At 40.7% G+C, this 17,112-nt stretch overlaps 1 long non-coding RNA gene across 2 annotated transcripts in view; it reads left to right on the top strand.

The window, feature by feature from the left end:
• The window catches only part of LOC140598691 (uncharacterized), a 152,043-nt gene that overhangs the window by 123,867 nt on the left and 11,064 nt on the right, over positions 1–17,112 (top strand). For both annotated transcript variants that reach the window (XR_012001306.1, XR_012001309.1), the window contains one exon: positions 87–166. This is a non-coding gene — a long non-coding RNA (uncharacterized lncRNA). The remainder of the gene's footprint in view (positions 1–86; positions 167–17,112) is intronic.

The raw sequence follows: 17,112 nt of genomic DNA, 5'->3' as shown, positions 1-17,112 counted from the left end.
GACCAGGAAAGTGATCTGAGTATCTACATTTATTCTGACTGAATTTGATAGTATTATTATGGCTTATTTCAAACTTTTTTTTCCAGTGGAATTTTCAGTGCCTCAGAACTGCAAGACGCATAGCATAGTGGCACAGGAGAAAATCTTTGTGATTGGAAGGATCTGGGTAAGACTTAAAACTCATTTATGTTTATTAAACATTTGTCTAGTGCTTCAAAATATTTTAAGAAATCATTACACAATCATCCAGTAGTATCAACAGTAATTTATAAGAAACATCTCTGACCCTTTACAAGATTTCACTGCCTAGCAGGGAAGACAAAAACACATCAATAGATCATTTTAACTCAATGTTGTAAGTACAATGACAGAAATGCACATTCTGTGCCACCAGAATTCAAAGGATATTTTAAAATTGCTACCGGGGTTTTCTTCCCAAAGCACAAATTTGATCTTGAAATCCTTCAGTGGTTACCACTGCTTACAGCAAGGGTTCACAAACACAAATGCCTGTGGAAGTCCAGCAGGTACAAATATTTATGACATAGACAGGTGTCACACAATAGGGAGTGGTGGAGAGTTAGGAAATTGTGGTGGCTGGCAGAGGACATGCATAGACCAAAGGGTCAGTTGCTACTTACCTCTAGCCATTTGTGGTCAAGTGAGGCCTAATGTGGTCAAGTCATCTCTGTTAGTTCTTTATTCCGTCCCCTCCCGCCCCCCCCCCCCCCCCCCCCCCCCCCCCGCCCGCCAAGAGAAGCTGGAAGCCTAGAATTTTATGTTAGGTCTCATAATTTTTAAAATGTTTTTAATTTTGTAATTTAAATTATAAGCACACCAAAACCTCAAACACACACATGGACATACACTGTGAGAACTAACTGAAACACATCTGCAGGCCTCTAGTTTGTGTACTTTGGCCTATGAGAGAGTCAAAACTTTTTAGGAATGCACCCAAGACTTTGCATAATCTGGACCCAATCTACTTTCCCCTTTAAACTCTAGGTCACTCTACACGGAGTACACTGTAGGTTCGGGAACAGACTTTTTACTCTCATGCCAAATGTCCTTGATTTCTGTCTACAATGCTCTTCTGCCTTCCTTTCATAAGGGTGAAAATCCATTCCCCTTTGTAGGCCAAACTTATGTGCCAACCACATGTACGTCTCCCTTGAATGCTCAAGGTGTAACTAACTTCTCTTTGTTATCCTGGAACATTTTGTTCCCACTACCAGTAGGATGCTTGTATCCAGTACAAAATCCCACCAGTTATGTGTTGTTTTTTTTTCCTCTGATTTAAAATTCTTTCTCTCTCTCCAGTGGATTTTATGTTCCTTTCATTAAAGTTTGGTATACATTTTTTATTATGTTCCTTTCATTAAAGGTTAGTATACATTTTTAAAGGTTTGTAATATTTTTATGCAGAATTCAAAGTGAGTGGCATTAAGTTTGAGTTGTATTATCTCTGTCCACTCTGTGGCTACAATCTATTCTTTTCCCCTGAGTGTTGATACTCTGTATCATCCTGGCAGCATTTCTATTAGTTTTTTATTGCTGCTATAACAAATTACCTCAAACTTCATGGCTTAAAAACCCCACCAACTTACTATTTTAAGTTAGAAGTTCCACTTTTTTTTTTTAATGGGCTAAAAATAAAGGTGTCAGTAGGGCCACATTCTTCTGGAAGCTCTAAGGTAGGCTGTGTACACCTGCCAGGGGCTCCCTGCTTTCTTGAATCATGGGTTCCTTTTTCTTTTGTTTGGAGTCAGCAAGGGTGGTTTACATAGTTCTCACAAAACTGCTAACTTCCTTTTTTGCCTTCCTTTTCCACTTTTATGAGCCTCTGTGATTGCATTTGGCCCACCCAAATAATCCAGGATGATCTCTATTTTAATGTCAGCTGATTAACAATTAAGATTCCATCTGCATCCTTCATTACCCTTTGCCACATACCTAACATTTTCACAGATTCCCGAGAGGAGAACATAGACAACGTTGAGGGGCCTTTATTTTGCTTACCACATCCTCTAATGGGAATGTACTCTAACATCATGAAAGTACATTAAAAAAAAAAAAATAGCAACTCTCAACAGCTGGTCTTTATAAACCTAAATCCATAAGCTAAGGAAAAAAATCCCTGTTTTCCCAATTGACTTTTGCTGGGCCTTTCAACTAGGCATATATAGAAAAAAACCCTTACAGATCTATGCATGCATCTTTGAGACCAAATATATTTTGGCTCAAAAAAATCAACTTACATGATAATACCTAATTTAAAACCATTCTTCATTTACCCCTTTTAACGGTGACCAAATAACTTTCTTCTATAAACCTATAGGTATAAAAATTCGGTCAAAATATAAGGACTTTTATTGAATATAGTATTAATCTACAAAATGAAATATGACATGTAAGCCATTTTCCTGTGTTTTAAGGAAATATCACTGTCCTCAATGATTATTAGGGTTTTTCACATGGTGAATCCATATACCAAAGGCTTCAGGCCATGGTATACCTAATGCTATAATAACTTGTCTATATCTGAATGGAGTTTGTTCAATCCTTTCCCCAATTCTGTGAGACTGTGCTTTAATCATCAATAGCTGATGGCATATAGTTCTTTCCAGGCTGTGTTTTGCGTGCCTTCGGTAGGCAAATTAACTTGAGGCATTTCTATTAAGAAACTGGAGCAAAAGTTATATGAATCTAGCCAAACCATGACACTAAGGCATTAACTTAGGCTCTAGAGGCTGCCATTGACTAAAACAGGCCAGCTACTTTGAGCCAATGGAGCTGGAAAGGACGGTCATATCAAGTTTCTATCTTCCATCTACAGTTTGATTGTTTCTGGTAGAAATAAGTTTCATGGATCCTGCAGAGATTCAGATAATGTCCAGGCCACAAGACTGCATTTCTGTCAACTGATGTAACTGAATGGAAGCTTCCAAAAGGTGGTTAGTGAACAATCTTCTAACTGACGATGTATTTTCAAGGTCTAAAGGGATCCCATTAGAACATATCATTTTGATGCCAGCCTAACAAAACAAAGCAGCAGATAACGTGCTGCAAGCATGATAAAAACCCATATTTAGAAGGATTAAAAACCTTGTATTAGCAGTTTTCCTTGACTTTGGTTATTGAGGTCATGTGTGGATTTGGCATCATTATTTACATTTTTCAAACAAACAAGAATGTGGGTAGGATCAGAAGTCTCAGAACTTTGGATTGCTCTGACCCACAAGATTTATGATTTTTTTAAAGTTAAAACCTCAAATTCTTTAAGAAAGTTAATATTTTAAAGTAACTATAAGTAAACTTTTAAAAGTAACTATAATATTTTTAAAGTAACTATAGAATCCAACTAGAGAGAAAAAAATGTCCATAGCCCAGGCACATGAACTTCCCACCAAATGCAAGTCTCCTTGGGGCAGATCTCACAGACACAACAAACTACAAAAGAATAAACAGCAAATGAAAAAATGGGAGCAATTGCACCCTGAGAACTAAAAAGATCTAAACATAAAGATTTAAATGTTTAACAGGGTGAAGGAAGGAATAGAACAAACAGATAAGAAGAAGATGTGGGAAAAGCGAATTCAGATTTTATAAAGGATTAATTAGAAATTCTGGAAATAAAAGTATCGTGGCTGGATTGAAATAAAATCAAAACTCAATGAGCATGCTAAATAGTAAATCGACACAGGTGACAATGAAATTGGACAGATTTGAGAAAAGCACCCAGAATGTAGCATAAAAAGTAATAAGTGGAAAATAGGAGAGGTCCAGAGCCATGTAGTACAGCTGATCTGATGAGCACCACTCAGAAGTCCAATGGGCAAAAGTAGAAAGAGGAGGGGACGGCTGGCAAACAGCGGAACCAACAGGTCGTGCCCCGGAGTATGGGATTTTATGCCTAAAGGCTTGATCTCGTCCTTATTCCTTTCTGCTGCTTCTCTCTGTGCTCTGGTGACTGCATTCATTCCCACGGCTGTAGCTCCGATCGCTACAGGGGCGGCTCAAGAATTTATACCCTTAATTCAGTCCTCACTTTTGAATTCCAGACTCATATATCCACTTAATTATATCACTTACATATTTCACATGTATCTAAAAATGAGCTTGATGAAACTTGGAAGTTTTATCTTTCCTAAACCAATGTTTTCCACATCAGCTAAGCCTCCAGACGTAAAAGTGAGACATCTGGGAATCATTTTCAAAACCTCCCTTTCCCTTTTTCTCAGATCTGATCCTTACCCAGGTCCTGCTGACCTCCCAGAATCTTTTATACCACTACCTCGGCCCCCTTGCCACTGTTTCTCACCTGAGTTTTTGCAGTGGTTTCCTGATTAATCATCCTGTTTTCATTTCTGTCCTCTGCAGACGATTCACTATATGGTAACTATCATTTAAGAGCACAGGGTAGGGGCACCGGGGTGGCTCAGCCGTTGAGGATATGCCTCTGGCTCAGGGCTTGATCCCAGGGTCCTGGGATCAAATCCGCATCAGGCTCTCCATGGGGAGCCTGCCTCCCTCTCTGCCTGTATCTCTGCCTTTCTCTGTGTGTCTCATGAATAAATAAATAAAATCTTAAAAAAAAAAATAAAAGAACAGAGGGTAGACCATATCATTCGACAGTTTAAAATTTTCCACTGGCCTGTATCTCTTTGAAAAATACAAGCTCCTTTACGTGGTCACGGTAGAGAGAAGGCTCCCCTGACCGAGTGGTTCCAGTTTGAGTCCCCAGGCCCGGGGATAAGCAAGACTCCAGGCAAAGGGGGGTTGAGGCTACAGATGGAATTAAGGTTGCGAGGCCGCTGACTTCAAAGCCAGAGGGGGCCTGGCCCCTGCTGTAATGCCGCGCATCCTGGGCTGCTTGGAAGCTGGAGGAGGGCCATGACCCCAAGACTGCCGGGGCCCGCAGGCTTTCTCCTCCAGGCCCCCTCCCCGCGCTCTGGTCCCCCGGCCTCCTCGGTGGCCCCCTCCCTGCGCTCTGGTCCCTACAGCCTCCTCAGTGGCCCCCTCCCTGATCTCTGGTCACCCAGCCTCCTTGGTGGCCTGCCCCAGGGCTTCCCAGCCCCCCTCTTCCCAGCCCGGGGTGCACTTTAGCCGGTGTCCTAGTCAAGTTCTTGAGGAAGGATGTGGTGAGATGTGGCCTGGAGTTCAAGTCCCACATTTTGAAGGTTGTCCCAGGAAACAGGGAAGGACCTGGGGAGGCTGAGGCATGGAATGACCAATGACCATAAGGAGCACTAATGAGCAGCCACTCACAGGGCCGCTCTTCTGGAAGGTTGGCGCTTCCTCCTGCCCCTGGGTGACCCTGGGAATCAGCCTGGGACCCTCATGTTAGAATTCTCCATCCAGGGGTCCCAGAAGTGGGGGGATTTGCACCTCAACTCCCAACAGACATTACTTCAGTTCTACTCTTGGGGGGCTGTTAACTCCCCAGCACTTTCCCCTGCTGGCCCATGGGGCGCCTGGGACGCCTGAGCCCCCAGGGAAAGAGATACAGGTGCTGGCAGATGGCAGCCAGGTCCTGGCCCTGAAATTGTGTGTGATGGGACAGGACAGGGCCCTGATGGCTTTGCTTCGGTGGCTATGTGTTGTGTATCCTTGAGGCTTTGGCTTCAATGTACCTTTCTTAGAGGAACCTTTCCTCCTGAACCTGCATAAAAATAGAGCCGGTGCACTGTCCTAACCCTGTGTTTCCTTCCATTTCACATAGTCATTTCTTCCGTGAGGTGAATCTGAATTTTTACCTATGCTCTCCCCTGGTTGGATGGTATCTCCCCCACTTTACCACGCAAGCTCTGCGAATCTAGAGACCAGGCCTATGTGGGATATGATTGCATACAGAGCATACATTCAGCTCTTAATACACATCTGTGAAATGAATAGAGAGTAAGTTAATGAATGAGCTAGTACCTAAAGGGCGCGTACTATGTCCTACCTGGCAGGTGACAGGCCCTGATGAATTTCAGCTCCTTGCTTCTCTTCACAACTTTGTTAAATCTGGGGTTATCTTTATCTTCTGTGCGCTCTATGTCTCCAAGTGATCGATCCAGGCCTCCGCTCCCATCTTCGTGCTACACTTGATGCCATGACTCCAGCTATATTCATAAAGTTCGCCATAAGAACAAGTGAAGTGGGAGATCCTCTCACCAGCAAGAACAGGAGGAGAAGTGGGGGCTCCTCTCCGGATGGCTTGTGGAGTTTTCAGGACACACAGAGAGGGGGAAATGAACATATATTAACCAGAGGGGGGGATGTACATTTGATGGAAAAGTTCCCTGAATGATTTTGATACGTGCCTTCTCCTTACAGCATTGATGTGAAGTGAGCTGAGTCATTCCCGCGATATCATGATTCACGTTAAGCAACGGTTGCCTTCGTTTTACTTATTTTCAATAATCACCTCTTCCGAGTGTGAAGCCCTTGACGTCACCTTTTCACTTCTGAATTTTCTCTCTCTTCTTCTTCTTTTTTTAATTTTATTTTGCATCATTTAAGCTTCCAGTCTTATGGAAGTATTGACTTCTTTTTGTCTCTTAAAAAGCAGCTTATTAAAATTATGAACCAAAGTCTTAAAATGTTTCTCTGTTACAAGTCTCAGAGATACTGCGCGGCCTGTGGCTTTTGCTCACAGAATTGGCCAAGTAACCGTGCTTACGTTATTTGTTCTACACGTGCTGGAAATGACAGCATGTTAAATCAGCAATAGCAATTAATATTACAGAAATGAAGGTGCATTCCATATTTTAATAGTGTGTGCAACTGGAGTGTGTGGGGGGGTGTGTGTGGGAGGGTGTGGGTATTAAGGAAAAAGTGTTCTCATTGCCTCTACTTCTGCTTAGTTCAGCATTCTATTAAAGATGATTCCCATGTCTTTCCTTGAGAAAGATGCAGACGCTAATTGTGTAGGAACCAAGGCTCCTTCTGTGACTCGCATCTCTACATGGAATTTCACTCTTCGTGAGCTGAGGCAGCAGCAGCTCATAGACATGTATTGAGGCTGAAGGGAAGGGTGATGCGGTAGGAAGGACCTGAGCAAGAAGTTACAAGACCGTGTTTCTCGTCACAGGTCTCGCACATGACTCAGCAAGTCAGATTTGTTTTGTCCAATGGTTCAGTAGCTACTCATTGAGCCCTACTATGCACTAGGCACAGCTTCCTTATCTGGGTAATCAAAGAGTTTCCGTGAGATGATCTTTATGGTCTCAATTGTGTTACGGGTCTTGGGATAAAATAAATCAAATATAAACTAGAAGACATAAAGACTCAAGTTCATCATTTCTGAGTCTAGGGAACTGTTTGAGTTGTGTATCAATTGGATGAATGAAAATAAATTATGATCTATGAAATACCAAGAAAGAATGTTTCCCTGGGTGGGATCAAGAATCATCAGGATGATAGGACAATGTTTCTTTCATACCTTAATGAAAGCCAGGGTGTGGCGCCGAGTGCTGGACTATCAAATAGGACATCTCAACACCCATTCAACAGAGAGAACTTCTTGTGGTTGACTGTCTACCCGACTGAATTCACACAGAGTATGCTTTGCTGATCAACTTTCCCCTTCTCTCTGAACACAAAATTTAACTCACTTAATTTCAACACCTTGGGACAAAATAAATTCCCAAATTAGGGAGATATAAACCCAGCACATGCCGTAAAACTGGAGAGTCTAATAAGTGGATACACTGAAGTAGTCAGTCTCTACACAAGGCTGATCCATGGATCTAGTGTTGCATTTAGCTAATACTTTGGCCCTCACCAGGACGTTCTGGTGGGAATAATCAGCTAAAAGAGCACACCTTTCTTCTTCTGTGTTTACAATAGTAAAAGAAGAAGGACCAGGAGAAAGAGAAGGAGAAATCCAACCTGTTGAATAGATAAAAGAAAAATTTCTTATATGGTTGATATGAAAGAAAGCTGTCGTTTTTAAGACCAGCTTCCCATGTATATATTTAAATTCTTTAGAATTATGCTATTGAGCCCTTCTCTGCTCTCTTGTCGCAAGAAGTAAACTCTTGCTGTTCTTCTGGGCCTCTTTTAGACTTGACTCTGACACCTATTATCATGTGCTATTGGGTTAATTTACTATCTTTGGACTTCGATTTTCTCATCTAAAAATGAAGGAGGTTGGACTCAGTCAGCGACCTTCAATGTGTTGCTACTGCATTTTTGGCTCTGTTAAAATAAAACTTGTAAAATGGGGATATCTACTACAGAATTCAAACCCTAGAGTCTCTTTAAAGAGTAAACGAGATGGGATCCCTGGGTGGTGCAGCGGTTTAGCGCCTGCCTTTGGCCCAGGGTGTGATCCTGGAGACCTGGGATCGAATCCCACGTCGGGCTCCCGGTGCATGGAGCCTGCTTCTCCCTCTGCCTATGTCTCTGCCTCTCTCTCTCTCTCTGTGACTATCATAAATAAATAAAAATTAGGAAAAAAAAGTAAATGAGATGACAAACAGGACATTCTTCTGCTTGGCACACAGGAATTGCTTGATAACGTTAAGACCACTAAGTTCAGCTTGCTTTTCCACAGCGCCCTCCGCATTATCATCCTACGCTTTCCCACGCCTTCTCTCATATTCTAGACAAGTGTTTTGCCACCTGAAGTTCAATGAGCAACAGTATCTTTGGGGCTTGTGGGCCAGGGGAGAGACAGGAGCACCTGTTAACCCCGGGCATTTCTCATCAATTTTTCTGATCTCTGCGGAGTCTCTCTGTGCCCTGTGCTCCGCTCTGGCTGCTGCTGCTCTGGGAGCTTGTGAATTTGCCTCGGTAGGGAACCTGCACCCGCACCCCCCTTTGTACACCCAGGTAACACATACACACTCCAGTTTCTTTCCCTGAGCTTCATTAATGCAAAGCAATCGGAGGGAGCTGACTTTTATTGAAGATTCAGGCTAATGGAGGGAAATTACTGCATCTGATAGTACAGCACAGGCGGTCATTTAAATGGGATATTAACAGTGTTCTAAAATCCGTAGCCTTTCTCTGCCACTGAGAATTTCACCTAGGCTCTGATCTCGAAGTCATCTTCCCAGAACTTTCTCTCCCTCACCACCTTAGCCTTCCACAATCCTCAGATTTCCAGTATTTCTCATGAAGATCAGTTTCATTTTTTACCCCCCACCCCCCACCCAAAGTGGGCTCTGATGCTCTGCTAAGCAAGGATCAAGTACTTTGACGGTCTGCAGCACACAACACAGGCAGAGGCTTTGAAATCAGGTTCTCCTTCAACCTGGTCATGTATTTTAGGCTGCGCTTCTATCCCTGGAAACAGGTGAAGGGAAAGAAGGAAATATAAAGATATAAAAGCGGTATATTTTCTCCCTCTGTTTAGAGAGAGACTCCAGGTATATGATCTTCTTTTTTCCTTTCCAAAGTAAATATTATCTTTGCAGTTTTCATTATAACCATCCTAAACCTTGCTGTTACCCAATATTTAAAACAGATTAATAGCCTGCTGTTTTTCCAAAGCAAAGGTTGGAGAACCTGCAGCTCCACATACTGACAGCCCCAGGCCGCCCTGGAGGTATCTCAGCATGAACCCCAGGGCAGCTCTCAAACTCTGTGTAGAAGGACCTTTAAAAAACCCCCAAAACAGAAACCATCCAACTTCTTAAGGAATGACCATTTCTGAAATGAAATAGAGTAACTGACCAGAAAATAAAGTTAGAATAAAAGATATAACAATTTAATCCCTGATTTTTTTTTATGAGATGCAACAGATGTAGAATAACTGTCAGCTTGATATAAAAGTCTAAATACCTACTCTTTTGGGCAGCCCGGGTGGCTCATTGGTTTAGCGCCGCCTTCAGCCCAGGGCATGATCCTGGACACCTGGGATCGAGTCCCAGGTCGGGCTCCCTACATGGAGCCTGCTTCTCCCTCTGCCTGTGTCTCTGCCTCTCTCTCTCTCTCTCTCTCTCTCTCTGTGTGTGTGTCTCATAAATAGATAAATAAAATCTTTTTTTAAAAAAATGCCTACTCTTCTTTTCAGTGCTTATCTTGCTGCAGATCCATTAACCAACGGTTCATGGTATCAGCTGATTTCTAATACTCAGTTCAGAAACTGTAAAATTTTCCTATGAAAATCTTAACTCTACGGGTCTGACCTGCATGAACAGTACCACACTAGATGTGTGGAACACATAGCAATTCCAAAGGAAATTTAGTTGTGAGACATCCTTTCCAGCCTGTAAAGTTTTCCCTGTTTCATTTCCCACTCAGCAGGCTGTCCCCACAGTGATATGTGTGGTGGCTCGTGGAGGCTAGCAGACATCCTGTAAATCCTTATGCAAATGGTTTATTTTCTTGAGCATGTTGGGTTTGGTTGAATTTACTCTGGGTCCTGAGGCTAAGATCCTGTGATAATTTAGCATAGCTGGACTTGTTTTATAAAATTTAGTTATTTTCCACTTTTTTATTTCTCAAAAAGTTGAGTAATTTTAAAAATAACACATAGTACTATTAAAAACAGACAGGAAGATGCTAAAGTTACTTTTCATGTGTTGTTTTGTACCCTCCCCCCCAAATAATCTCTTTCTAATAACTTGAAACAAGAGGGTGCCTTCAATCGGTTAGAGTTCTGGCATTTAACAGTGTCAAGAGCTTGCTTTCTTTCTCTTTCTTTCTTTCTTTCTTTCTTTCTTTCTCTTTCTTCTTTTTTTTTTTAGCTTTCTTTTCAATATAAGTGCTTACATCTGTCAGTGGTGGGGCGCGGGGTGGGAGGTGTAGGGCAGTGTCTTGACACGTCTGTTCACGAGTGGGGATTCAATTCAGCTACGAGTCTGTAGAGACTTTTCCTGGGCTACCAGCATTCCCTTCAAACTTGACCTCTTCCCTGTTCTTCCATTTCTACTCTCAAATCTCTTGCCAGTAGAAAAACTGGAAAGAAGGAAGAGAGAGAAGTGATTCAATTGAGATTAAGTAGAAACCCTGACATGTGACAATTCTTTTTTTTTTTTTTCCCTCTCCGAATTCACCTCAGATTCAATTCCACTATCTAAATCTAAGTTTTCATCCCCAAAACCGGATTTGGAGGCAGGTAGTTCTTCTTGATGAACAATTTTTAGAGTTATGATGGTCACCTGAAACAAGAAGCATAAATTGGGTCAGTTGTTCCTAACAGTTCCTGTGTTTTCCTACTCCCTGAGAGAGCTTCGATACAGGTGAGGTTCGAGAACAAGCCTGCTCCCCCGGGGAATTTCATTCCTGCAGTTAAGCCGGTTCTGCAGACTTACTGGGTGCTGGCTGTTGTGTTAGGCCCTGACCAAATAAATCTGTGTAAGACACACACCCTTCCCTTGAGAAGCTCACGGGACCCAATTTGTTTGTTGACTTTAGTAATTGAAGTTTTTATTCATGTCTGCAGAACATGTATAAGTCTCCAAAAGTCTAATAGGATTTTTTTAATTGTTCATTGCTATTTTTGGCTCTTTTCACTAAATGCCTTAAAATGCCAGAACTTAAAAGTCATGTTATCCCTTCTAAGCCACCTTTCTTAATCTCCCGACTAGGTTAGACATCCTTCTATTTGTACTCGTAGCATTCTGCTCTCATGTAGCATAGCGCTTACCACACATCTTTGTAAACTACCTCTTTTTCTGGCTTCCTCACTAGATTTTGAGCTTTCCAAAGGCAGGACCTGCTTCTTAGTCACCACTGGATCGTTAGAACCTATAACGTTTCCTGGCACACAGTCAAGCTGTATAAATGTTTATTGACTTGTGGGATGAATAAAGGAAGGAAAGGAAAAGGCTCCACTTATTTCTTCCTTAAATTGCTCGTAGCTAAGCTGCTATAAAAATAGGACATGTAGAAGTTTGGCTCTCTCTCCATTCACTCAGCTCCTTGGACCTCCATGTTGATTTGTTAATGCGAAGGACTAAAGAGCTCTTTGAGACCAGCATCTCACATAAGTCACATTTAAACGTGGGTTTCCTGGCTGTGGAATATATGATTCCAGCGTTGTGGCTGAGACAAAATGGGCACAGTATTAATAAAAGGCCACCAAGTGTCCCACCTCCACCCCACTTCACACAGGCAGTTTCCTGTTGTAATTGAGGCGCAGGATATTTAGAATTATATCTGTTGGCTCTATGGTATATCAGGGGTATGACCTTGGAGAGATGGGGATCATTTTGAACCACAGTTATCTCATCTGCAAAATGAGATGCCAACAGGAAGGTACTTCATAGTGCTGTTGTGAGTAATAAAAATTAGTATTTATAGAGTTCCTAGAACACAGTTTTGCACATTAATCAGTGCTCAATCAATGTTAGTCAGGCAGGAAAGAAGATGTTTACATTTCTCTAAGAGTGTTCACTCTGCACTTACTAAATGTCAAAGGGCAGAGTTTCTGAAATGTGTCCTTCATTTACATACGTGTAATTGTTAATAACTGGAAATCTCTGTGGCCCAGCTGTAGATTTGAGAAAGGAAATACAACTGCTACGTTCCCTATGTTGCTAAGGGTGACAAAGGGAAGAGTGAGTGTTTCTCCTTAGGGATCATAGTAACTTGGGTCAGTATCTGGTGATTACATTTGAAACAACCACATGATTTCATTGACAAAAGAGGTGTCTTGAAGCGTCCTGACCTTACCCACCACGAGCAAGCTCTTTCTGCTGCCCCCTACAGGCGACAGACCTCCTCTGACCTGTATTTTCTTCTATTTTTTTCAAGGTGTGCCAACACAATTCATTTTGAATTGAGCCAAGCAGCATGGCAAAAGCTAAATAAGGCATATTAACTATTTACTGGACTCTATTTATCTTTAACATAAATTCTCTAAAATACTTCATTATGTATTATCCAGTAAAAGACTGAGGCTTTCCTAGATTGATATCATATGATTTAACATGCAATCATCGGACAGTATTGAGAAATATTATATCCATCTAGACTCAAAAGCAGGGTAAAAATCAAGGAGGAAAGTTACATTGGCAAAAATATACGATACAAAATCGCGAATGAACTGCTTGTGGGTTCTCAACAAAAAAAGATTTTTTTTTCTCCAGTTGTTATAAAAACTTAGGCTTTCATGTTTGCAGTTACAGCATTTGGGGAAAAATAATTGCTGGTTATTTTGTCACATTTCCTGTTGAGTTCAAATGTGCTTTCAACTAATTTTTTTAAGCAAAAGTCACTGAATTATCATAACTGTATCAGCAATACTAAAGAACCCACAGTGCCAAATTGTCCTAAGAAACGTCTTTCATAGCAGAAGATTCTGATTACCATAATTCTGGTGCTAATCTAGCAGTAACTAGCAGTAATCTAGCAGTAACTGTCTCCCAGAAGAAATCTTTGTATAAGAGAAATACTTTTTTAAAAAACAACTACTTCATGGGGATTCACAACAAATGGAGCTGCCACTCATTTGATGTGTGGGCATATGTTTCTATCTCTTATTTAAATCGACTGAGTTGTCCCTGGAGCAGGTTTTACTGAAACTACCCCTTCCTTCTTCCCCCAACCTCCAACAGCTAAGTAAGAAAGTTGTGGGATGACTCTTACTCTAACTTTCAGTTCTTTGGACTGATAGATGCTGAACAGTTTCCTTTTAATTTGCTCTAATGGCCTACAATTTCATTTTTCCCTGAAGTATTATGTGTTTTTTTTCAATTATATTGAAATATTATCTGTGTCCGATCTCTGATATGATTCATAGGATCATGGGTCCATTTGTTTGCTGTTTGTTTTTAGCCCTAGAAAATGCTCTGCTCTCTGTAATTTCCTCAGTGGGCCACAAGACTTACTGAAGAGGCAGAAATGCAATGACTCAGCAACAGCTACCTGCAGCAAATGAAAGTCCCAGCTAGAACAGAGCATGCACATTCGTGTAAATCTGTCTTGGCTGTCTGTCTCTTCTCCTACAAATTGGGAATCATTTTAGCTATTACATACGTACTACTAAACCTGTGAACAGAGAAGTTGTCATGAGGTTCAGGATTGGTATTTTTCTGAAGGAGTTTTAATATATTTTTTAAAGATTTTATTTATGTATTCATGAGAGATGCACAGAGAGAGGCAGAGACAGGCAGAGGGAAAAGCAGGCTCCATGCAAGGAGCCTCACATGAGACTCGATCCCAGGACTCCAGGATCAGTCCCCGAGCTAAAGGAAGATGCTCAACCACTGAGCCACCCAAGCATCCCGGATTTTTAATATTTGAAATCGAAATAATGGTCAGTATGACTTCTAGGATATTAATGACATATTGATAACCTATCCTATATAGCCCTGGGATCTGGAAGTCTGCAAGGAGAAAGACTCAGAAAGACTCTCCCCTTTGAAGAGTGGTACAACTATTACAAATGATATATTTTGTTTCTAAAATGGGTACTGTGTTAGATTTCTATTGCTGCTGTAACAAATTATTATAAACTTAGTGGCTTAAAAAACCCACAAATTTATTCCTACCATTCTATAGGTTAGAAGTCTGACACTGGCCTCCCTGGGCTAAAATCAAGGCGTCAACAAGCTGCATTACTCTCTGGAGGATCTCAAGGAGTATCCATTTTCCTGCCTTTTCCATCTTCTACCCACATTCCTTGGCTCCTGACTTCCTTTATTCATCTTAAATGCCAGTAGTATTGGCTCCCTCTGACCATTCTTCCATGGATCCCTCACATCTCCCTCTTGCCACAACCGGGCAATGTTCTCTGCTTTTAAGGATGCAGGTGATTAGATTTGGTCCCCTAGGAATCCTGGATAATCTTCCATCTGATTTTTCTTGACCTAATCACATTTGCGAAGTTCTTTTGGTCATGCACGGCAACACATTCACAGGATCTAGGGACTGAAACACTGACATCTTTGGGAGCCATTATTCTGCCTCTCATGGGTATTATTTTCAACACTAGTGAAAGCTGACACAGTTGTGGTCTGTAATGATAAGTAACCTACTACTTCCATAGACTTTCCCCAAACTCGCAATTCCATTTTCTTTCTACTGAAATACAGAAGAATAAACTATCTGTTAAAATTACTTAGATTCAAATTAAGGAATTTGAAGCTAACATAACTAATTGGTGTGGGTTTGTGTGTATATGTGTGTGTCTTTGTGTGTTTTCTTTTGCAAAATATCTTTCCCTGTGATTGTACTCTCCATCAGATGGGGCTGATTCAAATGATCATCGACTGGAGGGTGGTTCCTGATATGTTTTTCTTCTGACTCCAAATGTCCCACCACCACAACCATGGTATCCCACTTGTCTTCAGCCCAGAAGACCTCATGGTGTTTAGGTGTAAGTGTATTCTGACAGCTCTAAAAAATGGCATTTAGTGTGAGAAAATGGAATATCACACTCAAGGATGATGGCCAACTGAAGGCTTTATACACGACCATTAGGCTGGGTTCTTCTCTAGAGTATAAAGGACTTGGTGCTGTGTTGTCTACACTCCCTCCGTCTGACTGCCATCCCAAACAAACAGAGAGCTGCCATGGAAACTTGCAGAAGAGAGAACACTTGCCACTTCCTAAGGTCAGCCAGGCTGACATCCAAGAATTATCAATCTATGTACCTCACCATGGCTGCCATGTCTCACCCTCTGCCCAGGACCTTATTTTTAAGCAATCCCCTTAACAAATTTATATTGTTTTATTTCCTCAGTCTTAGAGATGAGGTGCCTGGGGTTCAGGGTGGCTGAGTAAACCATCTAAGTTCTCACAGCTAAAAAGCATGGGAGTTTACTAGCTTTCAAAAAACAAAATTGCAAAACATGCTGAAAGACACGAGAAAAACCACAGCCTAAAGAGACAAAGAAATCAAACCAAACCCAGCTATGTAACCGATTTTCAAATTCTAAGGCAAGGGACTTGAACTATTAAAGATGTTAAGCGCTCTTCTGGAAAAAAGTAGACAACATACATAAACAGATGGGTAATATACGCAGAGAGATATGCACTTAAAAATAATGAAAAGAAAAAATGGTAGAAAGCAAAAACACAGTAACAGAAATGAAGAATATCTTTGATTTGCTCATCAATATACTTACTGGCCTTGGCCATGGGGAATAAAATCAGTGAGTTTGAGGATAAACCAATAGAAACTTCCCAAGCTGAAATTAAAACTAAAAAACAAAACAAAACAAAACAAAAACCCCACAAAGTATCAAATATAATAGAAAATACAAGAACAGTGGGACATATCTAAAGATGTAACAGGAACACAATTGGAATAACAGAGGAGATGTAAGAAATTAAAAAGAAGAAATATTTGAGGTACTAATGGTCAAAAACTTTCCAATATTAAAAACAGACCCAAACAACAAAGCCAGGAAGCTCAGGTAATACAAAGCAAGAGAAATATACCTGAAAGAAGAGAATGAGTGAAAAATTTAAAGTGTTGAAAGAAAAAACGCCATCCTAAGTTTCCATTCTAGCAAAATTATCCTTCAAAAGTAAAGAAGAAATGAAGACTTTCTCAAACAAACAAACAAACAAACAAAAAAAACAAAAAACAACAACAACAACAACAACAAAAAACCAGGAAACTTAACACCAGCAGACCTGCCTGCAAGAAATGCTAGAAGTTGTTCTTTAGGCAAAAGGAAAAGGTATTGAGTGAATAACATTTATGGAGAAGTGAAACGAATGATAATGTTACAGTAGACAGGAAAGAAGAGTCAGGAATGATACACCCTATATCAAATGGTTAAAATCCAAAATACCATCAATATCAATTGCTAGTGTAGATATGGAGCGATATTCATTGCTGGGGAGAATGCAAAATGATAAAGCCATTGTGGAAGACAGTTGGATAGTTTCTTACAGAGCTACATATAGTCTTACCCTATGATTCAGCAATTCTCATCTTTGGTATTTACCCAACTGACTTGAAAATGTAGGCATACAGAAAAACTTGAATGTATCTATGGTAGTTTTATTCGTGAATCTTAAATGCATATTAATAAATGAAACAAGGCAATATTAGTAGGTTACACATTCTAAGATTCAATTTGTATGATCTCATTTAAAAAGTTCTTTTTTCTCCTTCCAACCTCATTAAAAAAGTTTTATTTTTATATTCTCCATTTACAATATTTCTCGGTCAAGATTGAAAAACAGAACTTTTATACTGCCCTTAAGATATTT

This window comes from Vulpes vulpes, chromosome 4 (genome assembly GCF_048418805.1).
Source record: "Vulpes vulpes isolate BD-2025 chromosome 4, VulVul3, whole genome shotgun sequence".
Classification (NCBI taxonomy): Eukaryota; Metazoa; Chordata; class Mammalia; order Carnivora; family Canidae; genus Vulpes; species Vulpes vulpes.
This window is presented reverse-complemented; position numbering and strand designations above follow the sequence as displayed.